Genomic DNA, 16,238 nt, shown 5'->3' with positions numbered 1-16,238 from the left:
CCCGCCCCCTACTAACTTTTTTGTACATATCTCGAAAACTACTATAGCTATGTCAACCAAACTGTATAGAGTTGTTTCTTTTAGGCATTTCCATATACAGTTCAAAAATGGAAGAAATCGGATAATAACCTCGCCCATCTCCCATATAAAGGTTATGTTGAAAATCACAAAAAGTGCGTTAACCGACTAACAAAAAGCGTCAGAAACACTAAATTTTACGGAAGAAATGTCAGAAGGAAGCTGCATCCAGGCTTTTTTTTTTAAATTTACTTATGGACCAAAAACCATATCTCAGGAAGTACTCGACCGATTTCAATGAAATTCGGTATATAATATTTTCCAAATATGGGTGAAATCGGTTCACAACCACGCCTGAAATCTCGATTATCACTTTATCATGCGAGAGTATAAAATGTTCGGCGACACCCGAACTTAGCCCTTCCTTACTTGTTTTTATTTATTTTATATTAATTGTATTTAATAAATTTAACTAAATAAAATTCATGAAACTATATTATGTTTAACTTAAAAAATTTAAAGAATATTTTTCTTTCAATTTTACCAAAGGATCAATTTTACCTCACAAACTTGTGTTTAATGTTTTTATTATTGTATTGTTTAATTTTTTTCTTCTAATTTTTCAATATAGTGTAATTACATAATGTTATCACATATTCATAAAGTTTCCTTAATTTTGCTTCATAATTATTTTTTTTAACAATATGTTTTTTTATTTATATATATTTTTTTAATTCATAGAAAGAAAAAGTTTTCCAAATTGATTTAAAAATATTAATTTATCTATTTTTTATATATGTATATGTAGATATATATTTAATTGCTTATGCAATTATTATTTCTCATTAAGGATATTTAATTTATATATTTACCTTGTAAATATACTATTTTGTATAATTTATTTCAATTTTTATTTTTAATTGCTTTTTACATCGGCTTTATTGGTTTTACATATTATTTAATATGCATTAATTTTACTCTTTAATTTTATTTTTATTTTCTCTTTAATTTTATTTTGTCATACCCATTTTCGCATTTTCAATTAGTATTTACATTTCCTTGCCTCGCTTTGGCATTTTGATGACTGTTGCATGCTGCAAAATGCTCGCTGATTGCCATCATACATAAATTTCCACTTAACACCTGATGCTGTAGATCGTTTGATTAGATTATTGCTAACAGTAAAACAAATGAATTGTCTTTGCTTCAATAAAAACCGAAAGTAAAATCGACCGGTGGCAATGAGTTTATGAAGTTTATAGTTATTTCCCAGCTTGGAATAATAGACGCGCTGTGACTATTGTGCCTCTTTTGAATTTCAGAAATACTGTAGGTACTAGCGAACAGATGGCGATCTCACTTTACAATAAGCATCATTTGCATTTAGACACAGAAAATATGTTAATCTGTCATTTCCGATGGAGAGACTATTTTAGAGACTTCAGTAAGGTATACAAAATTAGGGTTGAAATTTTACAGATTCTTAAATAAATAGTGAACAAACCTCCTCGACTTGGGCTACAGCCTTGAATTAGCCTCCATTGGTAGTAGTCGTTGATTTGCAGGGTTGAGTGCAGTAAGTAATTTCAAAAGGGGTGGGAAATAAATTGTATTGCTGTAAAATATTGGTATTCAGAAACATGTTTAAGTATTTGGCTTCATATCTAGAGGATTTAGTAGGTTAAGTGAGGTGGTAGTCTTGCTAAAAATTTACGATCCTCACATGTAGACAAACTTGAACCTCAATCTGTCATAGACAGGAAAAGAGAGTAGTAAGTGACAAGATAATTCCACCTCGCCTTCCTCCATACAGCTTTGAAAAAGAGCGTCCGACACAATATTCAGTTGCACCACCTGTATACCTGTTGGACAGTGTCGAGTCAAAAGAAATACAACAATAGCGCGATTAATTTCTTGCTAAGTGCAGAAGGATCTCGCTTTCGCACAAGTTCTGGTTGTTGATCAGCACTTGCCGAGCTATGGAAAACACTTGAGCTATTGCTAATGAAGTCACGGACTCTTTGACTAGTTTTGCGCGCAGCGTCATCGAGCTCAAAGCCAGTATAGCCGCTCGGCTGTCGCAATGAATGCACAACTCTCTGAAGGAGACTGCTCTTCGGAGGAGTACATGTACCGCCAGCTTGATGGCAACTACCACTGCTTGAAAGACGTTACAATAGTCTTGTAACCTGGTGGAGAGCTCCAGACAGAAGACTTCATCTCCTACCCCACCACTTAACTTCGATCCATCCGTTTGCAAAGCTCACTGCACCTCTTCTCCAATGGCTTCACCTCGCCCACAAATCCCTCGCAGTTGTGTGAGCACGGACAGAATCGCGAGAAGAAAGATCTAGAAGAGCATTAGTGTCTTTCCGAAGGCTCTCCTACTGGTTCATCTGTTTTTTTTTTTTATCCTTACTCCCCATTTTTTCCATACAAAAGTAATTTTGATAGGTCGAGCCTTGTGTGAGCGCGTTACAAACCTCAAATATATACCAAAATATTTGGATTAACTCCATATCAGGGATCATACCAAACGGTTGAAAAGTGACTAAGCTCCAATGGATCATGTTCCGGCGCTGACTGCTTTAAGAGCCTGAGCGCTTACTAGACGGCTTCTAGGAGTCAATTTTCTTCCGAAAATAAAAAAACCGCTCGGTAAATCTCCGCTGGCTCCGTAAAAAACTTCGGAATCATATCATAAAACCTCAATACTTCTGTATGTAACATATTTGAGGAACGCATCATAAAGTACGTGATCCGATCTGAACAATTTCTTCGGAGATTACACGTATACGTGACGATATCTCCTCAAAAAAGAAAGAAATAATTTCAGATCAATGTCTCAAAAACCATGGGACTAGTTCACGTATATACGGACAGACAGACGGGCATGACCAACTTGACTGAGCTCGTCATTCTGATCATTTATGTCCATATACATTTCATAAGATCTCGGACTGGTGTTATAAACGTAATATATCAATTTGTAATAACGATACCGGAAGTTTCATAGGTAACCCAAAAAAATTATTTAAACATATATACATATAAAGTTTGTTTATGATATACATATACATATAATAATAGCAGTTACACCTATCATAGCTATTTAGCAGCAAAGTTCAAGTTTGTTGTTTATTTATATAATAATATTGTTGTTTATAGCATAAGTTGTTGTTATTATACTCTTGCAACATGTTGCTACATTGTATTATAATACCTTCCCCTAACGCTTGTTTGAACGACCTAAAACTGATCGAGACAGATATAGAGTTATATATTGGGTAGTCGAAAAAGTCGTTCCATATTTCTAATTAAACTTCAACTTATTTTATTTTATATGTATACTAATAAATAAATAAATAAATATGTACATATGTATGGTATACCACTTTTTGCCCTTCTTCCGCTAGAGACATTATTCCATCTGCATAAATCAAAAATTCGAAATTTCCACAACGGAAGCGAGCAAACCATTGTTGCCGCAAGCTTCTCAAATTTAATTGGTGGCTTGTGTGGCATTCTTCCTTTTTCGTACAATAATTTCAAAATATAGCGAATTTCTTTATTATTTTCACTCATTTTTGACTAGCTGTAACTTTTTTTCAACTTCCCGAATTGAGTTTTTTCTGGTGAAATGAAGCTTCAAATCTCGCCTTTCCAACACTATATGGTATGACACAATGTGATTAGTAGCATTGGAGATATACGACTGCAACAACATCTATTGACAAAATACGAAAAGACTTTTTCGACTACCCAGTATATATAATTGATGACGAGACGACTTATATTCCGAGTGACTCTCCGTCCGTCCGTCTGTCACAGGGGCACCTGTGAGCTAAAAACTAAAAAAAAAAATTTGTGTGGTTTCACCATCTAAAAAAAAAAATTGAAGAATACGTATCTCCCAAACCATTCAAATTAAGACAAACAAATTCAAACACGGTACGAGTACAGTTCGACTGCAACCACGCCTACTTCCCATATAACACAATTTCAAATTTCATTTGATTCTTTCACTATCGGGTTTATAAATCAAAAAGCAACTAACATAATGAGATAAAACTTTGCGCGAATAGTGAGTGCCATTGACACCTTATTATTAAAAATTGTTCAAATCGAACCAAAAATGTTCAAGCCTCTAAGTACCGAATATGTGGACTTCAGTATCCATAGTTTCTTTTCCTGACAATGGTACATACATATGTATGTCTGTATGTCAAAAATGGGTTGAATCGCGACAATACTTGCCTTAGCTCCCATATACCTAATATAAGGGCTTGGAGGGTGTCAATGAAAATGACAGAGCGTATTTTGTTCATAATATTGTATCATTGTGCTTAAAACAAATCGAATTGGGCGAAAACTTGACCTGCCTGCCATATACTATCAGAATTTTTTGATTCTTCTAAGTTCCAAGAGTATAATATGTTCGGTTACACCCGAACTCAGAAATTTCTTACCTGATCTGTTATTATGTTGTCGACATTTATCAGCCAAACTGATACACAAAGTCGTCGTAAGCATTTTTTCCGAGAAAATGAAAGAACCAGTAAACAATGATTAACGCGTATCTACATATTATAGTATATATATGTACGTATGCACTACAGTAAACACATTTGTGCATACACAGATACTTACTACTAATTGCTAACAATTTAAAGCGAGGCAACTAAAAATCATTAGCTTTAATACCGAAAATTGTTCATATTATATAGAAATGTAGTTTTTCGTAATTAAATACGGTATTTTCACACAAAGTGGTCCTTACACACCTTTGGACTCAATTAGTGACATATGTATATTCACATAGGCATTTGCATGTGTGGGTATATAATGTATTTTGCAGTAAATATATCAATATGTGCTAATATTACGGAACTACAATTTTATGCTTAATCAAATGAGTTGAGTTAAGTGCTTTCCTAAAGCTAAGCTTTTACGTAGGTATTAAAGATCATTTGCTCTGAAAGAACGGGCTGCGTGGTTTAATTTCTAACGGTATTATTAAAAAGCTAGTATATGCTATATTTTATAAGCCTTTTATATAATTGGTATTATTCCGATAGAATAATTAATAGAAGTATTCAGTTTTAAATTCGAAATTCAGATATGACATAATCGCAATAACAAACTAGTTAAATTACAGTTAATTTAAAGTGATTACTTACCAGCCAACTAACGGTTTAATCGCCGGTTAATTACCCAAAAGCGCTACCAGAGTTTTTTGTTCACTGTTCACTGTGATACTTCCTCCAGTGTATCATCCTGTGGTACAAGTGCACAAGAGATGCTCCATTGTTTCCCTGGTGCCAAGCTCTAGGCATTTCCTGCAGTCTTCTCGATCTGTCGGCCGCATCTTGCGAGCGTGTGTCGCCACTAGACAGTGACCTTTAAGTATTCCGATCATTTTCCTGCAGCCTATTCTATTGAGTACCAACAGGAATTTCGTGTACTTCGATCTAGCGTTTTGCACATTGCTTTTTCAGTTTTGAACCCAGATAGCTCGTTCCATCGGGATTTGTATTTCTTCACCATGCTTCTGTCGAGATCGTCCGCGGCCTTCGTAATAGCAAAGATCTCAGCTTGAAATTTACTGCAGTGGTCCGGCAACTTAAAAGGCTATCTTATGACAAACTCTTAGTATATATGTTTAAATGCCATATCTTCCCATGTTTACTTTGAATCTTGTTTTCCAGTTAAAGATTGGGGTCATGTAATCGGTGTTTATCCAACCACCTTTACTCACCGAGCTATGCCCGAAGGTTCTATTTCTCAATTCTACTGCTGCAATTCTACTCTGTCTCTGTCGTCCCGCCGATTTTGCTGAGTAGTTTTCAGCGAGGAGGTCTATAGGTGGCAGGTTTAGTACAAGATCAAGAGCCGCCGTTGAAGTTGTTCATAAAGAAACTTTTATGCGCTGAATCATTTCCATTGGTTTCCAATAGGTGAATTCCCGTACGCCTGTCCACCATAAAGCACAATTAATTTAAGAATATCTGTGTAGCACCAGTGCATGAGAGAGAGAGAGAGCCACCAGGTTGTGCCGAGCATCTGCATACACGCATATAAAGCATTGCTGGCTTTCCTCATTCTTTCTTCCACAACAGTTTGCTGTCCAAGACTACCCCAAGGTACTTGGTGCGGTTCTTGAGAGAGAGTTGTGTCCCATTTATTGAAGGGACTGACCATGTTAATTTTTTACAAGAAAAAGCTTATCTACTTTTGTTAAAAATGCAGATATTTTTCTGTGTTTGGGACATAAAAATGTTAGTTTGAATTAGCTTTAACACCTGTTTCGAGAATTTGAAAATAAGGATTACTTTGAGAGAGACAATATAGCTTTTGAAGAATAAATTAAGAATTTTAAAATTATGAACCAAATCTAATTGACTGATTTGAGGATTGTCTGAACAACTTTTTAAATACTTTCCTTAAAATTTAGCAGTGTGAAGAGCTCTGAAACTTAACTATCTACATATATGCATACATATATGTTATATAATAGGTTGTCAAAAACACGTGTTAGCACGCGAAATGAGCTTTCCAAAAAGGTATAGCATGACCCGATGCGACGAATAAAACAAGAACTACGCGCTCTCAGCGCCAACTAGGGAAAATACCGCAAGACTTTTTTGACAAACTAATATTAAATAAAATTTTATATATTTCCAAACTAAAGTAGGCTTATATCTATACTCAGATGGGGGGGAATATTTTATATATATCTTTAGAACACTTGGCTTGTTTTCTTAACCAATTCTGGTACTTTATGAACAGAATATTTTAAATCGTAAACAACTGTTAATACTTACAGTAAACTATGTTTTACATACCTACTTGTTAACTACAATTAACTTAGATTATAAAAAATATTGAAAACACCTAGCGTTTAAATTACGACATTTGCCGCCAACAAATAACAAATTTAATAACGTTAATGCATTTGTTCAATCTTAACTACATAGTTCGCAAACTCGAGTTCCTTAATCTAGACAATCACCCTTCGGGCCGTGACAAATAACATAAGGGCCAGAACAAAGCATGTGCATAAGAAATTTGTAAAAATTATTAGGAATTTGGCATACACCGCAGGACAGGTCTATTTTAAGCTTTCGCAAGCAATTTTCCAATCTTCTGATTATCGATAAACACTAACAAGTGTTATCAAGGCGTTACGCTTTTTATTACTTTTTAGGCTAACCTAAAATTGTTCACAATTTATGAAGTACTTTTTATTATTTTATGAATATTTACATATAATATTTTATATATTATTATATACATACACATATGTATGTATGTATTTTTAGCAGACTGCTTGTAAATGTAAGTGTATTATATTGAAATCGAGTGTATCGAAAGTTGTAAAAATAGTTGGTACTCCCAATAAACAATATATATATTTTTTGCGGGCATCCGTATTTTTAATTATATACATATATACACAATTTAAGGTAGTCCGAAAAGTTCAAAACAAAATTAAAAATAAATAATATTGCATTTTATGAAACTCAACTCCTAAAGTGGGTATCTGCCGATTGTACCGGCGGTCACGCTAGTGTTAAAGTACACATTACAGGTATGCTCTGAAGACCCTAATCGATTCTGAAAGTTATTTACTTATATTAGTGTGGTATGCTCAAACGTAGCAATATCGAATGCGATTATAGAAAAAATTAGGCAATCAGATTTTGAAACAGTGCGCGACTATATCACACACCAGTGGGGCCAAAACTTATGGCAATTTATTTTTATTGGTTTTATAAGATTATTTAAGGACTACCCTAATATGCAGACATATATTTCTAACCCTGAAAAGAGTTTGTCCGGAAAATAATAGGACTGATTTTCTTCCGCCGCGACTGTACTTTGATCGTGCGCGCACCGATTGGATTCGGTAAAGGGCGCTCCTAGCTAAGGGACGAGTGCCTGGTCAGTTGTCTCCGAATACCTGGAGAATCATTACAAAAATTTTCGCGCGGCGTGGTTTTGTGCTGCAAGCCGAAAAAGCAACATTCGTTAGCGCAGAGATACGCGATTAAATTTTGTTTGACTTTCGGTAAATCTGCGACAGAGATGTTGGATATGATCAAGCAGGCTAACCCAAAAGTTGCTTTAGTAAGAAGTGGTGTGTTTCGGTGGCACCAGGCCTCTTTTGAGGGCGGGGAAGAAGTCGCTGATGAAGACCGTGCTGGGAGACCTGCGACTTCGCCAAACACCGACAATGTGACTCGTGTGTCCTGGACAAAACGTCAACGCCAAGTTTTACGTGGAAGTCCTCAAGAGACTCAAACGAATAGTCAATCGGGTTCGACAAAACATCGCAGCCGATTGGAAGTTACGCCACAACAACGCCCCGGCTGACACCGCCTTTCATGTTAACAGCTACCTAACCAAGGCCAGCATCCCAACGCTTCCTACCGCCTTGAGCACAGATATGCCCTCCGGACTTTTTTGTTTCCTTGCTTGAAAAGGCCGGCAAACATTTTGAAACGACAGAGGATTTTCGAGTAAATCTTGTATATTAAGATTGCCGCGATGTTTATAAACCCCAAAAGAAAACGTCGGAGATAAAGTATATAATATTATATATACATAAATTATCACATAAAGAGCTGAATTAATTTAGCCATTTCCGCCTGTCTGTATATATGCGAACTAGTAACTCATTTTTTGAGATATTGCTCTAAAAGATTGTACACACCATTTTCTTCCCAAGAAGCTGCTGATTTGTCGGATATACCGATATCGGACAATTATAGCATAGAGCCATCATATACGAAGATATTTTTAAAATCGGACTACTATATACATAATTTAGCTGTCATATTAATTATCTAATCAAACGCAAGTCCTCTTATCGAAAGACTATTTAGTTTGCCGAGATATCTTGATGAAATTGAACGATGTAACCAAGTATATGGTATTGGGGTACCACCTTATAGCTGTCATACAAACTGATCAATGAAAATCAGTTTAAGAATCTTTTTATAACCTTTTATGCTATCAAAAATGTACCTATGAAGGGTATTATAGCTTCGGAGCAGCCAAAGTTTTTTTTCTTATTTTACTTATTACTTTATTTATTTATATTGGCTGTGAAGTTATAGTCACAATGAATGAATCATTGTCATTGTGAAACTAAATTGTCTAAACGTGCTTATAAATGTCTACAAAAATATGGCTGCTTATATGTATGTATGTATGTATGAGTGTATAAAAATGAAATGCCTTTACCCTCTAATTAACTAGTTTGATCGATAGATTACCACGTGCCTTAATAGTATATTTTTATATTTACTTTCATAGATAATTGGTTTCAGCCGCGGCAAATATTGTTCTACCATATAGCCCATTTTTAACGCATGCTCTTCATAGAGCCAGTGCCCCGTTATAGTGGTTTTATTCTTGTCATATGTGGGCCCTATCAGTTTTGTTATCTTGCAGGTTATTGATTTCCATCTACTCTGAGCTATTTGTACAAAATGCATATAGAGCTCTCTTTTGATCGTTTCCAGCGGACGAAGGAACATGTTCCTATGATTGCCAACCTAAATTTTGAAGTTCACTTGTCAGTGAGCTTAAAGTTTTCCAACAATTGTGTACTACACTATTATTAATCCATGGTGTCGACAATTCCAGCAGTGCTGCCTGGCTATCCGTGTATATGGTTGCTTTCCGTGACCTCCTGTGGTTATTCAATAGAGCAGGGTATTCTCACCCGACAATAACTATTGAAATCTAAAAAATGGAAGATTCTGATTCACCAAGGTTAAGCTAGTTCAATGTAGCGCTCTATCCATATTCTGTTCTGTTCGAACTTCTTAATTCATTTATTCATAAGGCCCAACTTTTTGCTACATTCCGGGGCAGTTGATACAGAAGCGCTGTGCCCTGCTCAGGTTGCATTTTGTATAAAATCGCGATTAGAGCAATGTAATATTTACAGATGAGTAAATTTTTATAATTTTCAATATCTTGAGACGTGTTTGGCTAAGAATAGGACAATAACTGAAGCTCGACCTTCCCAAGCGACATCGTTTCGCGCTATGGGCTCTTGAAAAGTTCCAAGAAGATCCGACTTTTTCGAGACCATTTTTGTTCTGCGATGAGGCCCTTCTATGGCTGAATGGGTACGTAAGCAAGTAAAATTGTCGCAGTTGGTACGAAAAGCAACCCGAAGAGATTCAAGAGCTGCCGTAAATGGCAACAGTTATCGCAAGAGCATAAGCGACTATTTGATGCCTAAAATTGAAGCTCGTGATCTCGTGATCTCGGCAGTTTCAACAAGATGGCGCCATTTCCCACACATCGCATCAATTAATGGATTTATTGAGAGAACGCTTCGGTGAGAAGATAATTTCATGGTTTGGGCCGATCGATTGGCCACCAAAAACGTGTGATATCACACCGTTAGACTCATTCCTGTAAGGATATGCCTAAAGTTGGAGTAAAACACCATGCGTGTCATTCGCCAGTTACCAGTCGAAATGCTCGAACGAGTCATCGAAAATTGGACTCAACGGATGGATCATCTGAGACGTGCAGATGAGAACATTTAAAAGGGGTGAACTTCAAATGGAACACTCTTTATAATAAATCAATGTACATATTTGTTTTAGGCACAACATTTTCCCCAATAAATGCTACCTACACTTTGGACAATGAAAACATTACTTCTTGCACACACTGTAGTACTTCGGTAGTGAAATCCATTCGTTTGTTTCGCACTACTTTTTCATGCAATTTTCATTGTTATTGTTTTCGTTGTAAATGTTACAAATAAATTTATTATAGCACACATTGTGGCCGATAAAAGCGAGTTTGCAGCCATATATGATTACAATAATCAAGTGCAAAATAATTGGATTGATCTTGGCCACTGGCATTATTACGACACACGGCAACATTGTCCGACGAAGCGGAGAAACTAGTTAAACAAACGAAATACAAATATTTACTCGCCCATACATATGTATATACGTATGTATATGTTCATATGTAATTGAAAAAGTGAATCATAAAAATTACAAAACACCAAATGTAAACAGCAGGCAATAAAAGTACGCACGTTTAATTACATACACACATACTAACATACAAGTAGATATTTGCGCGCTTATCCACAGTGTATTAAAAAAGTGTAGGAATCCTATTGCGTGCCATACCTGAACGAACAGTGCGGCATTTAACATATTTAATGCATAAAATAATTCCTACTCAAGGTCCCAGGAGCTTTCCAGTGCTTTGAAAAGCATTAAACATTTTTTGTGTGAAAAGGCTAGAAAAGTTAACAGTCTCATTAACAACCATCTACTGGTTTAGTTCTGGTTAACTGCTTTTTCGGTAAAGAACCTAATTTTAACCAGAACTTAATCGATAAATAGCTGATAACCAGCCTTTAAAAAAACGGCTCTTACTCATTACTTCTTCTGCTTTATACACACCGCTTACGCGATTATAGCCGAGTTTACAATAGCGCGCCAGCCGTTGTTCTTTTTTTTCTGAGGTTGTTTTCTTCTTTCCATTGCTACTGTTTTTTACGTGACAAACCTAGCTCTCAACCCTGGGGAGAGGATGTTTCGCTTTCTCACTTTAGCTCGCCATGAAAGGCATGGTTTTTGGCTACCCAGAAAATACTTGGTCTAAGACCGGAAGTCATCAGCTGCTTGAGCAATATATAAAAGAACCTCGTGTCACTCCCAAGTGAATGTAGCTCAGAGAACTTTCCTCACTTGCTTAGACGTTGGAGCAATGACAAATTTTAAGGCTCAGAGAAGTTATTCTCAACCCTCACGTATCTTAAAAAAATAAAAATTGTCGATAAGTGTTAAATAGCTTCGAAGGTCTAACATCAACTCTAACCTTCCCGGACCACCAAGATTAGTTTAGAGCCTCATAAGTTAGGTAACATACCAACTTCTTAAATTAAATTCTTAATAAAATTATTTTAGATATAACCTCTTGATAACAAATTTTTCCAAAACACATAAGTTTAAGTTAAGCTCGGTTAAATGATCGATCCGAAAAGGGATCTCACTTGAATAGCTTAAACACGTTGTGGCACACAGAACTTCTATTAAAAAAAAAAATAACATGAAGGACCTTATAAATCGACAAAGCCAGCTTTTCACAGCTTTGTTGAGGTGGTTAATATCAGTTTCGGCTCTCCTGCTTCGACGAAGGTATGACTACCAAGATGTTCCAGCCTCAGTTTGGAAAAGGCTGGACAATGGTTAAGAAATCGCCTGGCTGTTGGCTAAAGCTGGTCTTTGACCGTCGCCTGCTAAGCGCAAGCGAAATTCATAGGTCCAGTGCTAGAGTGCAAAATGACAATCCGATGTCAGTGGGGTACTAGTGCGTTTGGTTACCTAAAATGCTTTGCAGTTTCCAAACAAGCCGCTATGGTGAAGCATCACTACAGGGTTGTATCATAAGCATTAAGTGAGTAGACTTGAGAGGGCTTGCAAAAAGGAGGTTATATTGAGAGATTTTTTGAAAGACAACCATTAATACAAGCTTAGATTAAAAATTCAGATCCATAGTTTTCCGATGTCTAGTGACGCGATATTTATTCTACCGAAATATTTTAGAATATGGGTTTTCCTAAAATTTCGAACTGTCTAGATAGAAAAACGAAAATATTTTTATAAAATTTTTGAAATCTATGACTTGTTTTGGAACACTGTGTGTCCAAAATAAAATTCCTTACATAGCTCTTTGAAGGATTTCTTCATAATTTTCCTTATGATTGCCGCATATTTGTCTGTGTACATAGTATATGGCTTTTTGTAAAATCGGTGGATAATTGCTTTTACGGTTGTTTTATTTGCACTTTTCAAGTGTGCTTTTACGCCCTATCCGAGTAAACATGACCAGTTTGACGGCTAAAGATCAATTACGTTTCAGCAATGGGCAACGAACAAACACTCCCACATACGTAAAGTGTCTATAAAGGGTGTTTTTAGTGGTGTTAAAATTTGTTTTAAATAAAAAAAAGAAAAATATGTGAAGCGTTCAATAGTTCACAGAGCTTATGTCCACATCAACTGTCCTGTGTAGACATCTGTCGATCAAACTTTGCACAAGTTCCTCCCTTCATCATTGGCTAACTTATTACACTTTATCGCGCTTTTTAAAATTTAAAAAGATTTCACTGTAGAAGTAGAAGAAACTTCCGAAGACCCAAAACATTTTGGTCCATGGGTGGAACGTGACGTGATCACCAGCCAACCACTTTGTGTGAAAAAGTGGTTAAAATTGGAGCAAAAGTGTACCAACAGGATATTTTCGAGGGCGCGGAGAAGCAATTAAGCATTCTTCGTTGTTTAGCTTTTTATCTTCTAGCAAGATTCTGCTTCAGCACACAAAGTAATAAACACCAGCAGTGGTTTAAAAGCAATATTTCAGGTGCTTTAACTATGGATGATTGGACATCAGAAGCCCCGATTTGATTCCATTGAACTACGGAGTTAGGGAACATGAGCTGTCGAATAACCCACAGAAATTTGAAGAGTTTCAAAAAATATTTCGTAAATCCAGAAGACATCTTTGGCGGCATCGCCCTTCTCCCATCAGGGCATGGACGCAAATCAGCGCTTTGTTGAAGAACTTCGCTTTGATACGGATTATATGTAGACGACCGGGGTGAATACCAGGACTCGGCGACTGAGTCTGTCTCATTTATATTATATATCCACTGTAGCATATGCCACAAGGACTTACTCTTATCAGTCCTTGTCCCGTCCATCGCACTTCTTGGACCACGGTGATATCAGCACACCAGCCAGCCCATCAGCGGCACCTTCCCAATTAACGGACCGGACACTCCAGGTGTGTGCCTTTACATCGTAATCCTTAATGCGTTTGCCGTGGTCGTCATTAAAAGGGAGGTCGCTTATCCGAAACCGTTTTCTTATTTTCATTGGTGGGTAAAAGAATCGTTTCGGGCCATGGTACTCAGAGTACTTTTCTAGATATCATAATATGGTATTATAGCTTCGTTTAAATCGGAGTTACCTTTTTTCCTTGTTTTTAAATCATTTTGAGAAGTTTGTTATACGTTTGCCAAGCAGAACGAGGCTTGGAAACGATGTGTTTTTTACTAAAATGTAATGAACATGAATGTGAAATCATATGCTTTGTTTAACAACTGGTTTGTCAGCTATCAGTCTGAGAACTCTAAATTTCAAGAAAACATTATCTTCATGGAAACCACACCAGATAGTATTTATTTCTGGAAGAGAGTACAATTTGAGAGCTTTTCTATAAGTTGAGCATGCAAAAGGAGAGTCTTGAAAGCCCATATCAACATGTTTATCGGGTAAATCCCAGGAATAAGGAGTGAAAGTACCACGCTAAGGCTTGCCGATTTAAACAGGGTTAGATCTCCATATATAAAACAATACGCCGACCAAACTTCGGACGCGATTAACTGCCATTCACAGTGGATCCATTAACACCTTCGGCTCCACTTCAGTGAAGGGCGTACTTGGAGTCAAACCGTCATCCATTGCAAACTAAGAGCTCAAGTTGTCGCGAAAAACAAGAGTGATCCTTGCGCAGCTTCATTTTTGATACTGTAGCAGGTTAAACTCCTACTTATGCAGAACACATCCTGGCATATCAAATATATGTCCAGCGTGCAATGAGTTTCCGCATAACACTAGCCACCTTTTTGCAAGCCCTGCTAACCCTACACATCTGACACCCTACACACTTTGGTCCGACTACGTCGAAACAGCACGTTTACTGGATCTACCGTTGAATTATATCGATGACGACTTACATATTTAATCCTTACCATCCTAACGGAGTTTATGTACCCGTTACAACAACAAAAATAGTGAAAGTACCATATTTCTAAGACTCAAGTTGTAATTCTTCGAATGGATAACTCAACAAAGTACCAGAAGCAACACCCTATATATCCAGCAGCCGCTACACACACATACAACTACCTAAAATCTGGTGATCCACGGTGTCTAGGCCATCAGGCTAACCAAGCATGGAGCTGATAAACGAACAAACCAGCTAGCCAGCCGTCCAGTTAACCGGCCAAGCACGACCGCCGTAGTCGGGAGCGTGCGGCATAAACAAAGTAAGACGCAAGCACTTGAAAATAAAAGTAATTGCGCCAACAACACTTCAACTGTTAAGTGTGTACTTTAAGCAAAGCTACCGAAAGCGTGCATATACTATACATAATATAAATGTATGTATTTGTATATATGTATCTATGTATTTCTATGTGTATTATATGTAAGTGTGTTTGTGATTTATAAACACATCAATGTTTTTATTAAAAGTCCGATTGTTGCCAGCGTCATTGTCGGTGTTGCAATCGCTGAGATGACAAGAAGCCCGAATAAATGGCCATGCGAGTCGTCTTAGCGCCGACGCACACAAAGATACACACCCATATGTATGTATGTTGGCTGTCGCGTTGCAACACGTGTGCTTTGGCTGTGTTCGGCATTGAGCGCGAAGCTGTTGATAATTTGGGGCCAAAGCGGCTTTGCTACTGTCTGTCTGTCTGTCTGTCTGTGATTGGAAGTGGTCAAAAATCAAAAAAAGAAGTGACAGTCACTTTGTTTTTGCTTTTATTTTTGTTGTACAGTTTATGCAGTTCATACACTCATAGTTTTACAATATTCATCATGACATTAACGGCTTGCACTTTTGACGGCTAACTGTTGCATAACGGTTTTTTGCATGTTTTAATTTTTCTTTCGCTTTTTATAGTTTTCGATTATATTTTTTTTTGTCTTGTATTTTCTGTTGTTGCTATTATTAAATAGTAACCCAGTTCCATGATAGTGAGCTTGTAAGTGCAGGCAAGTGGAAATACCGTTATGTGCTATTAATCAGTTCACCATATGGCAATGTTAAATTCATAACCGAACTTGTTCTTTACAAGTTGTTCACTATTTTGCGTTTTTCCTTTTGCTTAGCGCATATTTTCGCGCGATTTCGCCTTACATTTTTACCGTTACATTCGCACGTATATTATCTTTTGCTGGATTATGGTGATTTATGGTGGCTTTGAATTCCGATTGAGACTTGTTTTATTCATTTTTTTTTGTTTTTTTTTTCACACCGAGAGCAGGAAAAATTTGAAAATAAATAATAGTGCAACAAGGCAATTAAAAGTGCATAAAAATTTTTAAAAGTATCATAATTCACAAATGACATGCAATTTTATTTTG

At 36.5% G+C, this 16,238-nt stretch overlaps 1 protein-coding gene across 4 annotated transcripts in view; it reads left to right on the top strand.

Moving 5' to 3' along the window:
• The window catches only part of LOC108971206 (putative fatty acyl-CoA reductase CG5065), an 80,300-nt gene that overhangs the window by 58,902 nt on the left and 5,160 nt on the right, over positions 1 to 16,238 (top strand). The window lies entirely within an intron of this gene.

Source organism: Bactrocera latifrons, unplaced genomic scaffold (genome assembly GCF_001853355.1).
Source record: "Bactrocera latifrons isolate USDA-ARS-PBARC rearing strain unplaced genomic scaffold, ASM185335v1 scaffold_33, whole genome shotgun sequence".
Classification (NCBI taxonomy): domain Eukaryota; kingdom Metazoa; phylum Arthropoda; class Insecta; order Diptera; family Tephritidae; genus Bactrocera; species Bactrocera latifrons.
This window is presented reverse-complemented; position numbering and strand designations above follow the sequence as displayed.